This window comes from Peromyscus eremicus, chromosome 6 (genome assembly GCF_949786415.1).
Source record: "Peromyscus eremicus chromosome 6, PerEre_H2_v1, whole genome shotgun sequence".
In the NCBI taxonomy this organism is placed as follows: domain Eukaryota; kingdom Metazoa; phylum Chordata; class Mammalia; order Rodentia; family Cricetidae; genus Peromyscus; species Peromyscus eremicus.
Window position 1 is genome coordinate 6141083 of NC_081421.1, and position 12102 is coordinate 6153184.

Genomic DNA, 12102 nt, shown 5'->3' on the forward strand with positions numbered 1-12102 from the left:
ACCCCTCAGCCATTGGTTCATATTTCATGTGTTTCTGTTTGTTTGGCTATTTGTCTCTGTGCTTTATCCGACCTTGGTCTCAACAATTCTTGCTCATATAAACCCTCCTCATTCTCGCTAATTGGACTCCCAGAGATCCACCTGGGGCCTAGTCATGGATCTCTGCATCCAGATCCCTCAGTAGTTGGATGGGGTTTCTAGCACGACAATTAGGGTGTTTGGCCATCCCATCACCAGAGTAGGTCAGTTCGGACTGTCTCTCAACCATTGCCAGCAGTCTGTTGTGGGGGTATCTTTGTGGATTTCTGTGGGCCTCTCTAGCACTGTTTCTTCCTATTCTCATGTGGTCTTCATTTACCATGGTCTCCTATTCCTTGTTCTCCCTCTCTGTTGTTGATCCAGCTGGGATCTCCCACTCACCCAAGCTCTCTTTCCCTCGCCCCTCGCCCTTCACTACCCCGACTCATGTCTAGGCTGTTCATGTAGATCTCATTTCATTTCTCTGTCATTGGGCGATCCCTGTGTCTTTCTTGGGGTCCTGTTTTCCAGGTAGCCTCCCTGGTGATGTGAGTAGCAGTCCAGTCATCCTTATTCCACATCTAGTATCCTGCTATGAGTGAGTACATACCATGTTTGTCTTTCTGAGTCTGGGATACCTCACTCAGGATGATTTTTTCTAGATCCATCCATTTGTCTGCAAACCTCATGATGTCATTGTTTTTCTCTGCTGAGTAGTATTCCATTGTGTATATGTACCACATTTTGTTTATCCATTCTTCAGTTGAAGGGCATCTAGGTTGTTTCCATGTTCTGGCTATTACAAACAATGCTGATATGAACATAGCTGAACAAGTGCTCTTGTGGTGTGGTTGAGCATTCCTTGGGTATATGCCCAAGAGTGGTATAGCTGGATCTTGGGGGAGATGGATTCCCAATTTTCTAAGAAATCGCCATATTGATTTCCAAAGTGGTTGTACAAGCTTGCATTCCCACCAGCAGTGGAGGAGAGTTCCCCTAGCTCCACATCCTCTCCAGCATAAGGTGTCTTCAGTGTTTTTGATCTTAGCCATTCTGACAGGCATAAGGTGGTATCTCAGAGTTGTTTTGATTTGCATTTCCCTGATGATTAGGGATGTTGAGCAATTCCTTAAATGTCTTTCAGCCATTTGAGTTTCCTCTGTTGAGAATTCTCTGTTTAGTTCTATAGCCCATTTCTTAATTGGACTGTTGGGAATTTTGATGTCTAATTTCTTGAGTTCCTTATATATTCTGGATATCAGTCCTCTGTCAGATGTGGGATTGGTGAAGATCTTTTCCCATTCTGTAGGCTGTCGCTTTGCTTTGTTGACCATATCCTTTGCCCTACAAAAGCTTGTCAGTTTCAAGAGGTCCCATTGATTGATTGTTTCTCTCAGTGTCTGTGCTACTGGTGTGGAATCGAATTGAAGACCCTGACATTAATCCGCACACCTATGAACAAATAATTTTTGACAAGGAGCCAAAAGTGCACAATGGAAAAAAGAAAGCATCTTCAACAAATGGTGCTGGCAAAACTGGATATCAACATGTAGAAGGCTGCAAATAGATCCATATCTATCACCGTGCACAAAACTTAAGTCCAAGTGGATCAAGGACCTTAACATAAATCCAGCTACTCTGAACCTGCTAGAAGAGAAAGTAGGAAGTAGTCTTGAACGCATTGGCATAGGAGCATTTAAATATTAATATAAATGATTATATGTGCTGAAAGCAGAGTAATTCAAATCCTAACAAAGAGTGTCCATGAACTAAATTATTCATACAAAAGACAGTAAAATTGCATATTTTCCCTTGCTTAGCTACAGGCTTAAAGTGCAGTTACATAACTCACTCTGTGGATAATTATATTCTTTGCCTGGTAAGGTATAGAAACAGAAGGTGTTTGACAACAATAGCACCAAGGAGAATCGTTATCCTGAATGCACATCATAGAAATTCCATGGTACCAAATAGTAACTTAACTGTGTGAGATCCAGCAAGAGCAAGGGAGTTTAAACATAAGTGTAACAGAGCCAGCCCAGTAAGTGCAGACTCACATTCATTCCTCTCCTAGTAGCTCTAAAATAGCAAGATATATACAGATAATTAATGACTATCTTACATAGCTAGATATAGCACACACACTGCACTAATAACATACTAAAATAGTGTAAGGAACAGGACCATGAATGGCAGATCATATTAATTTACCTTTTTGTATGTTACTATATATCTGAAGTAATGTAAAATGTGTTAAAGTTGTCCAGAAAGCTCGTAGGCTCTGTAAACATCAAACTAGTTTTTATTTTCCTGAGGGATTGCGGTGATAATGGAGGGTGGCATCCACTAAGCCATTAGATCTGTGTACAATCCAGTCTGTCACACACACTATTCTTCTACATTGTTTTTTGTTTTTCTTTTGAAGCTTTCATGCATGTGTACAGTGTAACTGGCCCATCTCTGCCCCTGCTTTCCCCTTTCCAGCCTCCCTTCTCCCTAGCATGTTTCCCCCACTTTCATATTCTCCCCCTTTTTCCTTTTCCTTTCTTTCATTTTCTCATATAACTCAGAGCCTAATCAGTGCTACCCAGAAATGGCAAACTACTGATTAGTTTAAATCTTGGTTTGAAATCCTGATAATTTGCTGAAAAAATGTAATAGATCTTCAGGTTTGGTGGCAAGTGCTCTTGCCTGCTGAGACATTTCACCGACCAGAAAAAGAAAATCATTATATACATGTGAAATGCAGACACTTTGGGTTCTGAAATCATTATGCTAGAAGGTTCTAAGGAAGATTTTCACACCCATGTCATGGCTCGGACTTTCTTGTGAAAACAAAGCTGTAAAAAAGGACTCTACATATACATTTTAGGCATGTTATTGTATGGTGTGTGTTTAGTCATTATAACAAGAGTTCTATATATTTCTGTATGGAACAATTCATAATATAAAATATGGGATAATAATGTTTTGGATTTATGTTTTACTTCCATAGTTGCAATTATAAACAATAACTTATATGTGAGTATATGTATGGTTCTCTTTATAGGAAGCTTCATATTCACCACCCCCATCTCCCTCACACAGACTCACATGTACAACGGTATATAACAAACAAGTACTAATTGAAATGTTAGTATGTGTCAGAATTGTATATCTTATTTTTCTTCAAAAAATATAACATATTTTAATTTAGTAAAGTTTATTGAAGACATATGTAACCCCTCAGCCCCTGACCAAGACAGCCTGGCTGTTCTGTTTGTGAAGGACCTACAAGCATGCCCTTCTCCCATAGGATGTGGTACAGAGCAAGGAGGGATGACTTGGTGAGGTGAGACATGGCTGTGGCTTGTCCTATTCCCTGATCTCTCAGTTTTCACCCCAATATCTGGTTCTGGGTTTTTCATTAATAAGACCATTTAGCAATATGTGTAACACCTAAATGTCCTTTAGTTTATCCCTGAGTCTGTTTTGTAATGTCAGAGCTGGCTTCTATAAAAAGAAAATAGATTTATATAGTTTGAAGACTGGATGTGTAGGACAAGGGGGCACCATCTTTTTGACCACTGGAGGTCTTCTTGCTACATCACAGCATGCAGCATGGAAATAGCATCCCAAACCAGGAGGTTTTTTTTTTGGGGGGGGGGCAAGAGTACCCAATGGGTCAGGGAGAAGAAGAGCTAGACTTACAACCTCCTGCCATTGTAAACGATGCAGTCCTAAGAGACCTAACTCACTCAGAGACAAACACTAGTCCCACATTCTTGACAATAGTAAGTTATTCCCACCATTGGCATTCTTCCAATTTCTTAAGGATCTGCAGAGAATAACAACTCTCAGAAAGACCCTGATGATCAGAATGAATAAATTCCCCTTTTCTGTTATGCCTTAGGCCTGCATCAGAAAAATTGTCAGGTATAGCTCAATCACATTGTATATGGGAGGTGGCTGATATGTTAGCACACAGTCCAGGACCTGTTCATGGTGCAGAGGGGGAGGGTATTTTAGTAACTGTACTGAGGTAATGAACATAAAATGATACTGCTTGTATTTATAATTTCCACCACTCATATCATAAGAGTCACATGATACATGAACTTTCATGATCTGTTAAGATAGTATCTATTTGCTAGTTAAAAAACTTGCATGTTAGTTTAAAAATGTGGGCTCTAGCCAGGCGGTGGTGATGCACGCCTTTAATCCCAGCACTCGGGAGGCAGAGCCAGGCGGATCTCTGTGAGTTCGAGGCCAGCCTGGACTACCAAGTGAGTTCCAGGAAAGGCAAAAAGCCACACAGAGAAACCCTGTCTCAAAAAAAAAATGTGGGCTCTATAAACAAATTGTGTTCCATGAAAGATTTTCCAAACACTTTCCTTATAAAACTCAATAAAATGAACACAATTAATTTTTCAATTATACAGGGATAAAAATTAGATTCTTTCAGTGCATAATTTTTCCATTTATATTTTCCAAATAAGAGGGAGGGTGCTCTGTGTCATGGATGTTACTCAGTTTACAAAGTTTGGTCCTAAAGAATGAGTCTTTACTGTTCATAGGAATCATCATTTTTAAGTGTAAAACTATGAATATATTAATTCATTTACAAAAAGGTAATCCATGGCTATGAACTGTTTTTGGTTGAAGCCATTTTGTACAATGTATTTCTTTCTTTAATTTTATTTTTCAATAAGAAATTTTTTATTCATTTTACATATCAACCACAGATGCCCCTCTCTTCCATCCTCCTGCTCTCCCCAAGCCCTCCCTCCCAGCCCCTGACCCTCCTCCTAAAATGTAATTCCTCCCATGGAGAGTCAGCAAGGTCTGGTACATTCATTTAAAGCAAGTCCAAGCCATTCACCCTGCATCAAGACTGGGCAAGGTGTCCCACCATAGATAATGAGCTCCACACACTAAGGATAAATCTTGATCATACTGCCAGGGTCCCCTTAAACAGACCAAGCTACACAACTGTCTCACTTATGCAGAGGGCCCAGTCCAGTCCCATGCAGGCACTATAGCTGTTGGTTTAATGTTCATGAGTTCTCACTAGCTTGGTTCAGTTGTATCCTAAAAAAGGAAATAGAAGCAATGAGGAAGACACAAACTGAGGGAATGCTGGAAATGGAAAATTTGAGTAAATGAACAGAAACTACAGATGCTAGCATAACCAACAGCAAACAAAAGATAGAAGAGAGAATCTCTAGCATGGAGGATATGATAGAGGAAACAGATTTGTCAGTCAAAGAAAACACTAAAGCCAAAAAAGTCATAACACAAAATGTCCAGGAAATCTGGGACACCATGAAAAGGCCAAACCTAAGAATATTAGGGTTAGAAGATGGAGAAGAATACCAATTCAAAGGCACAGAAAATATATGCAACAAAATCATAGAAAAAAACTTTCCCAAACTAAAGAAAGAAATGCCTATGAAGATATAAGAAGTTTACAGAACATCAATCAGACTAGACCCCCCAAAAGTCCTCCTGCCACATAATAATCAAACCACTAAATATACAGAATAAGGAAAGAATATTAAGAGCAGCAAAGGAAAAAGGTCAAGTGATTTACAAAGGCAGACCTGTCAGAATAACACCCGAATTCTCAATGGAGACTCTGAAAGCCAGAAGGTCTGGAACAGATGTTATGCAGACACTAAGAGACCACGGATGCCAGCCCAGACTACTATACCCAGCAAAACTTTCAATCACCATAGATAGAGTACACAAAATATTCGAAGATAAAACCAGATTTAAACAATACCTATCTATAAATCCAGCCCTACAGAAAGCACTAGAAGGAAAACTCCATCAGAAAACAGAAAGCTAGATGCACCATGAAAACACAGGCAATAGATAACCCCACAGCATCAAATCCCAAAGAAGGGAAATACAAACACACTACCATCAAAAAAATAACAATAACAGGAATCAACAATCACTGGTCCTTAATATCCTTCAATATCAGTGGAATCGATTCGCCTATAAAAAGACACAGGCTAACAGAATGAATATAAAAACAGGGTCCATTCTTCTTCTGCATATAAGAAACATACCTCAACTTAAAAGACAGTACCTCAGAGTAAAAGGTTGGGAAAAGACTTTCCAAGCAAATGGACTTAAAAAGCAAGCTGGTTTAGCTATCCTAATATTTAACAAAATAGACTTCAATCTAAAATCAATCAAAAGAGATAGGGATGGACATTAGATATTCTTCAGAGAAAAAAATCCTTCAAGATGAAGTCTTATTTCTGAACATTTATGCCCCCAATACAAGGGTACCCACATATGTAAAAGAAGCATTACTAAACTTAAATCACACATCAAACCCCACACACTGAGAGTGGGAGACTTCAACAACCCATAGTCACCAGGTCTTCCAGAAAGAACAACTATATGGCAAGGAAATTTTAATTTTAGATTTTTAGACTTATACAATCACAATGTAGTAATGATGCTGGGGAAAATTGAAGTGGAGAGTGTGTTTAATATTAAATACATGTTTAAGGCAAGAAAACACGTGGAATTAGTTTTTAAAAGTTAGCAAAAATTTAATATGTCCTTAAGCGTGTTTTCTTAGACTAAATAAGAAGGTTCCCTGTAAAGTACTTAGTGTTAAAATTACAAGTGCACCATCCATTTATTACATACGAAAGTTCAATGAGATTGTTCTTTCTTCTACTCATTTCTAAATTTCCACATTACATTGCAATATCATGCGTTTTAATTTATATATATAGCTATGAAAATTTAGCATGAGTAAATTAAAATATCATAAAGCATTTAAAGCATTAAGTTACTATATATAGATAGATTGTTTTAAATAATAATCAACATGGAAGCACACAGATATGTATAAAGGTTTCCATGTATTATCTAGTTGTGATTACATCTTTTGTTTTTCAAGATGCGATGGCTTATGAATGTAACCTCAGCATTTGGAAATCCTTTCCTCAAGGCTGAGGAAAGAGTTGCCATGAGTGTGAGGCCAGGTTGGATGACACAGTGAATTCTAGCATATCCAGAACTGCAGATCAAAATAAATAAACAAAGAAGGAAGGAAGGAAAGACGTCCCTCAAACAAACAAAAAGTTTAATTACCATTAATAGACAAGTACTGTGGCCATCCCTGCTGCTCTGCTCTGTTCTAAAATCCATGTTGAAAACACCTACAGTTATACAGAAACATTATCAAATATCAAATAGTGAATCAATACTGAGGCCGGGCAAGAAAATCTACTTGATCTGAATCATATAATATAAATAGCATAAAGCATTAAGTTACTATATATATTGTTTTAAATAATAATCAACATGGAAACACACAAATATGTGTAAAGACTTCTATGTATTTGCTATTTGTGATTCATGGCTCATGAATATATATATATATATATATATATATATATATATATATATATGTGTGTGTGTGTGTGTGTGTGTGTATGTATATATGATAGAAACCAAAGATTTCTATATCTATAGTATATATCTTAAACATTGTGCATTTATTTGTAATAGTAAAAGGAAAAAAGAAATAATGATACAAAATTAAATGAAAAGAAGTGAAAAGGAGAGAGAAAGAAAACTCCAGAAAGGGGAAGGAAGGAGGGAGGGAGGGACAAACAGAGGGGTGAGGCCTGAAGGAGGGAGAGAGAGAGGATAGACAACAGGGAACAAATGTGTGGAAAGAGGTTTAGGCAGGTTGAATTCAATTTCCATCCTATCAGATTAGCATTTACACCTGAATGAGAAAACTGCTTGTCCAGCAGTCTGTTACCCTTTATGTGATGTTGAGTAGGCTACTCTCTTGCTTTTAATTGACCTAGTATTGTGTGTTATCACTTAATTTATTGCTTCTACAATTTTCTCTCTGCCCTTTGCATTTCATTCAGCCCATTCACTGAGTTTGCTCATGTCACTTTCTATGAGTTAATTTACCTTCATTGAAAAAAAAAAACTCAATTTGGAGTTAATCATAGTGAAAATTCATAGACATTATGAGACACAGGTACGGCGATAGAGTGGTCCTTCACTGACTGTTACCTGAATATGTACTAGACATCAATGTGTCCCAATGTGAGATATTTAGATATTTAGATATTACTCTATTTAAAATAAGAAAATATATTGTATTTACCAGTGTTAAGAAATATTTCCCCAATTTTCAGCATTCCTGAAATTCTTATCACACAAGGTACACAGCCACAATACTAAGCAGTAGCACAGTACTAACTTCCATCCCTTCCTTTTCCCAAGAGAGGAGATTTACTTATCTACCTACTGAATTAATGAGGAACAAGCCACGCGGCGGTGGCATGTACTGTATGGATGAGCTATAGCCTTTTGCCATCTTTCATATCTCCAAGTAACAGCATTACAGTAAGAAGTAAAATAGAAAGAAGCAAGAGGAGAAACACAGAGAACTACAAAATATGTATACCATTTGAATAAGCTAAATGATAGATGAATAATTTTAGTCATGTATGCATCATTTCAAAATGTAGGCAATGATTGTTATTCAGGGATTATAATCCATGAATTTACATACATCTTAAACTTTAGAATCTCCACATCAACATGTGTGTTATGTCCACGAGCACACAGAATCAGGGAAAACTTGGAGGTACCCAATTTGCATGTTTGTAAATGAGGAAAAAACGGTGATGTGAGCATTTCTTATTGCAGGGATCAAACTGTAAGCTAATCTCCTTGTGATACTTTATTTGCACTATAGGTTTTATATATTTTTCATTCATGACCTTTTGTTGATAGGTTAGGGTTTTGCTTAGGTTTCATTTAGCATACTACTCAAGGGATGAAGGTTTCCACTGCCTTATGCACAAAAGAGCTATTGCTGAAAGCTTCTCAATAGTGGGACTACAACGCTACCATCTGTGCGTTCAATGTTAATGAACCAAGAATACATGAAAATACATGCTACAGACAGTGGCTCCACAGAGATATAAACACACAAAAGGTAGGCTACAAAATGGTCAGGTAACACTAGAAGCTGTTCTGAACTTACTAATTCAGTACTGTTGGTATCCAGCAAGACCAACACCACAAAGTGTGGGAGCTTCAGGAGAGCCCAGAGTGAGGGGAGGAAACCTCTCTTCAATGGGGCTCTTGATTTACTAGGTCTCTGAGGTTGCTGCAAGAGTCTATGGCAAACTTGCACTTCAATAATAGAAAACCTGAAGATTCACATAGCCAATAGTGCACTGCTCAGCTTTCCTTCATTGAAATATTCACCACCGTCAGAATAAATTAGGTTTCATCTCTTTAAAACAATTAGAATATGGAAAAATTTGTTTACAAGTACAGAGATCTTGAAATGCCCAAGTAAATGCCAAGGTTGCACAAATTATGCATTAACTTAATATTCTTAATATAATAATCAAATTGTACAACAGAACTTACTCTGAATCAGTCTTAATACTGATGAAATTTGCAGTTTTCAGTGGTACTTTATGATATCTTGATACCATGGGCATTAATAATAACCTTATATATTTAAATAGAATCATACACACACTGGAAAGCACAATATGTTCAAAATCCTTTACAAATATAAAAATAAAACTCTTTAAAAAGTAGCATTTACAGAAGTAAAAATTGAAACAAGATATCATTTTAACTTTCTTCTACATACACAAACACAATACATTTTGTTATATCTAACTTGTTATAAATTGGCCCAAATTTATAAAAGAAATTTTGTACTATGTATCAAAATTCAAGTTGTTAAAGAGAAATTGGCCACATATGAAATGTTTTCTACAAAGACACTCTTGTACTTTGGATTTAGAACAATTAGATTCCAAAAGGCCAGAGTCTGTAACAATATCAGTATTCCTTTCAAAATAGGAAATAAAATAACACATAGCACAGAGTTTAAATACTATTAGAAATTTATTTCATAAAATCATTCCTCTCTTGTCTATTGGACTCCTGGAACTGCAACTGGGACCCCGCTGTGGATCTCTCCATATGCTTTCATCAGTCACTGGATGAGGATTCTATGATGACAACTAGGGTATTCAGCCACCCAATCACCAGAGTAGCTCAGGCACCTTCTTGACCATTGACAGTAGTCTATGATGGAGTCATCCCTGTGGATTCCTGGGAACCTCCCTAGAACTCTGCTTCTCCCCATTCCCATGATGCCTTCATTTATCATGGTATCTCTTTCCTTGTTCTCCCACTCTGTTCACGTTTTAGCTCGAACATCCCACTCCCCTAAACTCTCATTCCCCCATCCCTTACCCTCCATTACCCCCGTCATCCACAGTTTGCTCATGTAGATCTCATCCATTTCTCCATTGCTGGGTGATCCAGGCATCCTTCCTAGGGTCTTCCTTACTAGCTAGCCTCCCTGGAGCTATGGGTTGCAGTCTGGTTATCCCTTGCTTTACATCTAGTATCCACTTATGAGTGAGTATATACCATGTTTGTCCTTCTGAGTCTGGGTTACCTCACTCAGGATGATATTTTCTAGTTCCATCCATTTGCCTGCAAATTTCATGATGTCATTGTTGTTCTCTGCTGAGTATTACTCCATTGTGTATATGTACCATATTTTCTTTATCCATTCTTCAGTTGAGGGGCATATAGGTTGTTTCCAGGTTCTGACTATTACAAATAATGCTGCTATGAACATAGCTGAGCATGTGTCTTTATGGTATGATTGAGCATTCCTTAGGTATATGTCCAAAAGTGGTGTAGCTGGGTCTTGAGGAAGATTCCCAGTTTTCTGAGAAAACGCCATACTGATTTCCAAAGTGGTTGTACAAGTTTGCATTCCCACCAACAGTCTAGGAGTGTTCCCGTTGCTCCGCATCCTCTCCAACATAAGCTGTCTTTAGTGTTTTTGATCTCTAGCCATTCTGACAGGTGTAAGATGGTATCTCAGAGTGATTTTGATTTGCGATTCCCTGATGACTAAGGATGTTGAGCAATTCCTTAAATGTCTTTTAGCCATTTGAGATTCTTCTGTTGAGAATTCTCTGTTTAGCTCTGTAGTATATTTTTTTTAATTGGACTGTTAGGTATTTTGATGCCTAGTTTCTTGAGTTCTTTCTATATTCTGGAGATCAGCCCTCTGTCAGATGTGGGGTTGGTAAAGATCTTTTCCTATTCTGTAGGCTACTGTTTTGTCTTATTGACCATGTCTTTTGCCCTACAAAACCTTCTCAGTTTCAAGAGGTCCCATTTATTAGTTGTTGCTCTCAGTGTCCGTGTTACTGGTCTTATATTTAGGAAGTGATCTCTGGTGCCAATGTGTTCAAGACTACTTTCTACTTTCTCTTCTGTCAGGTTCAGAGTAACTAGAGGTTATGTTGAGGTCTTTGATCCACTTGGATTTAAATTTTGTGCACGGTGATAGATATGGATTTATTTGCAGCCTTCTACATGTTGACATCCAGTTATGCCAGCACCATTTGTTGAAGATGCTTCCTTTTTTCCATTGTAGAGTTTTGGCTTCTTTGTCAAAAATTATATGTTCATAGGTGTGCGGATTAATGTCAGGGTCTTCAATTCGATTCCATTGGTCCACATGTCAGTTTTTATGCCAGTACCAAGCTGTTTTTATTACTGTAGCTCTATAGTAGAGCTTGAAGTCAGGGATTGTGATGCCTCCAGAGGTTGTGTTATTGTACAGGATTCTTTTAGCTATCCTGGGTTTTTGTTTTTCCATATGAAGTTGATATCAGGACTATGATTAGAAAAAGTACAGAGACAACTAGCCAAACTAGTGGAAACACATGAATTGGACCAATAGCTGAGGAGCCCCCATGGTACTAGACTAGGCCCTCTGGATAAGCAAGGCAGTTGTTTAGCTCAAACTGTTTAGGAGGTCCCCAGGCAGTGTGATTGGGACCTGTCCTTAGTGCATGACCTGGCTTTTTGGAGCCTGGTGCCTATGGTGAAACATTCTACACAACGTTGGTACAAGGAGGAGGGGATTGGACCTGCCTCAACTGAATATACCAGGCTCTGCTAACTTCCCATGGGAGACCTTGCCTTGGAGTAGGTGGGAATGGGGGTGGGTTGGGGTGGGCAAGGCTGGAGGTGTCAGGA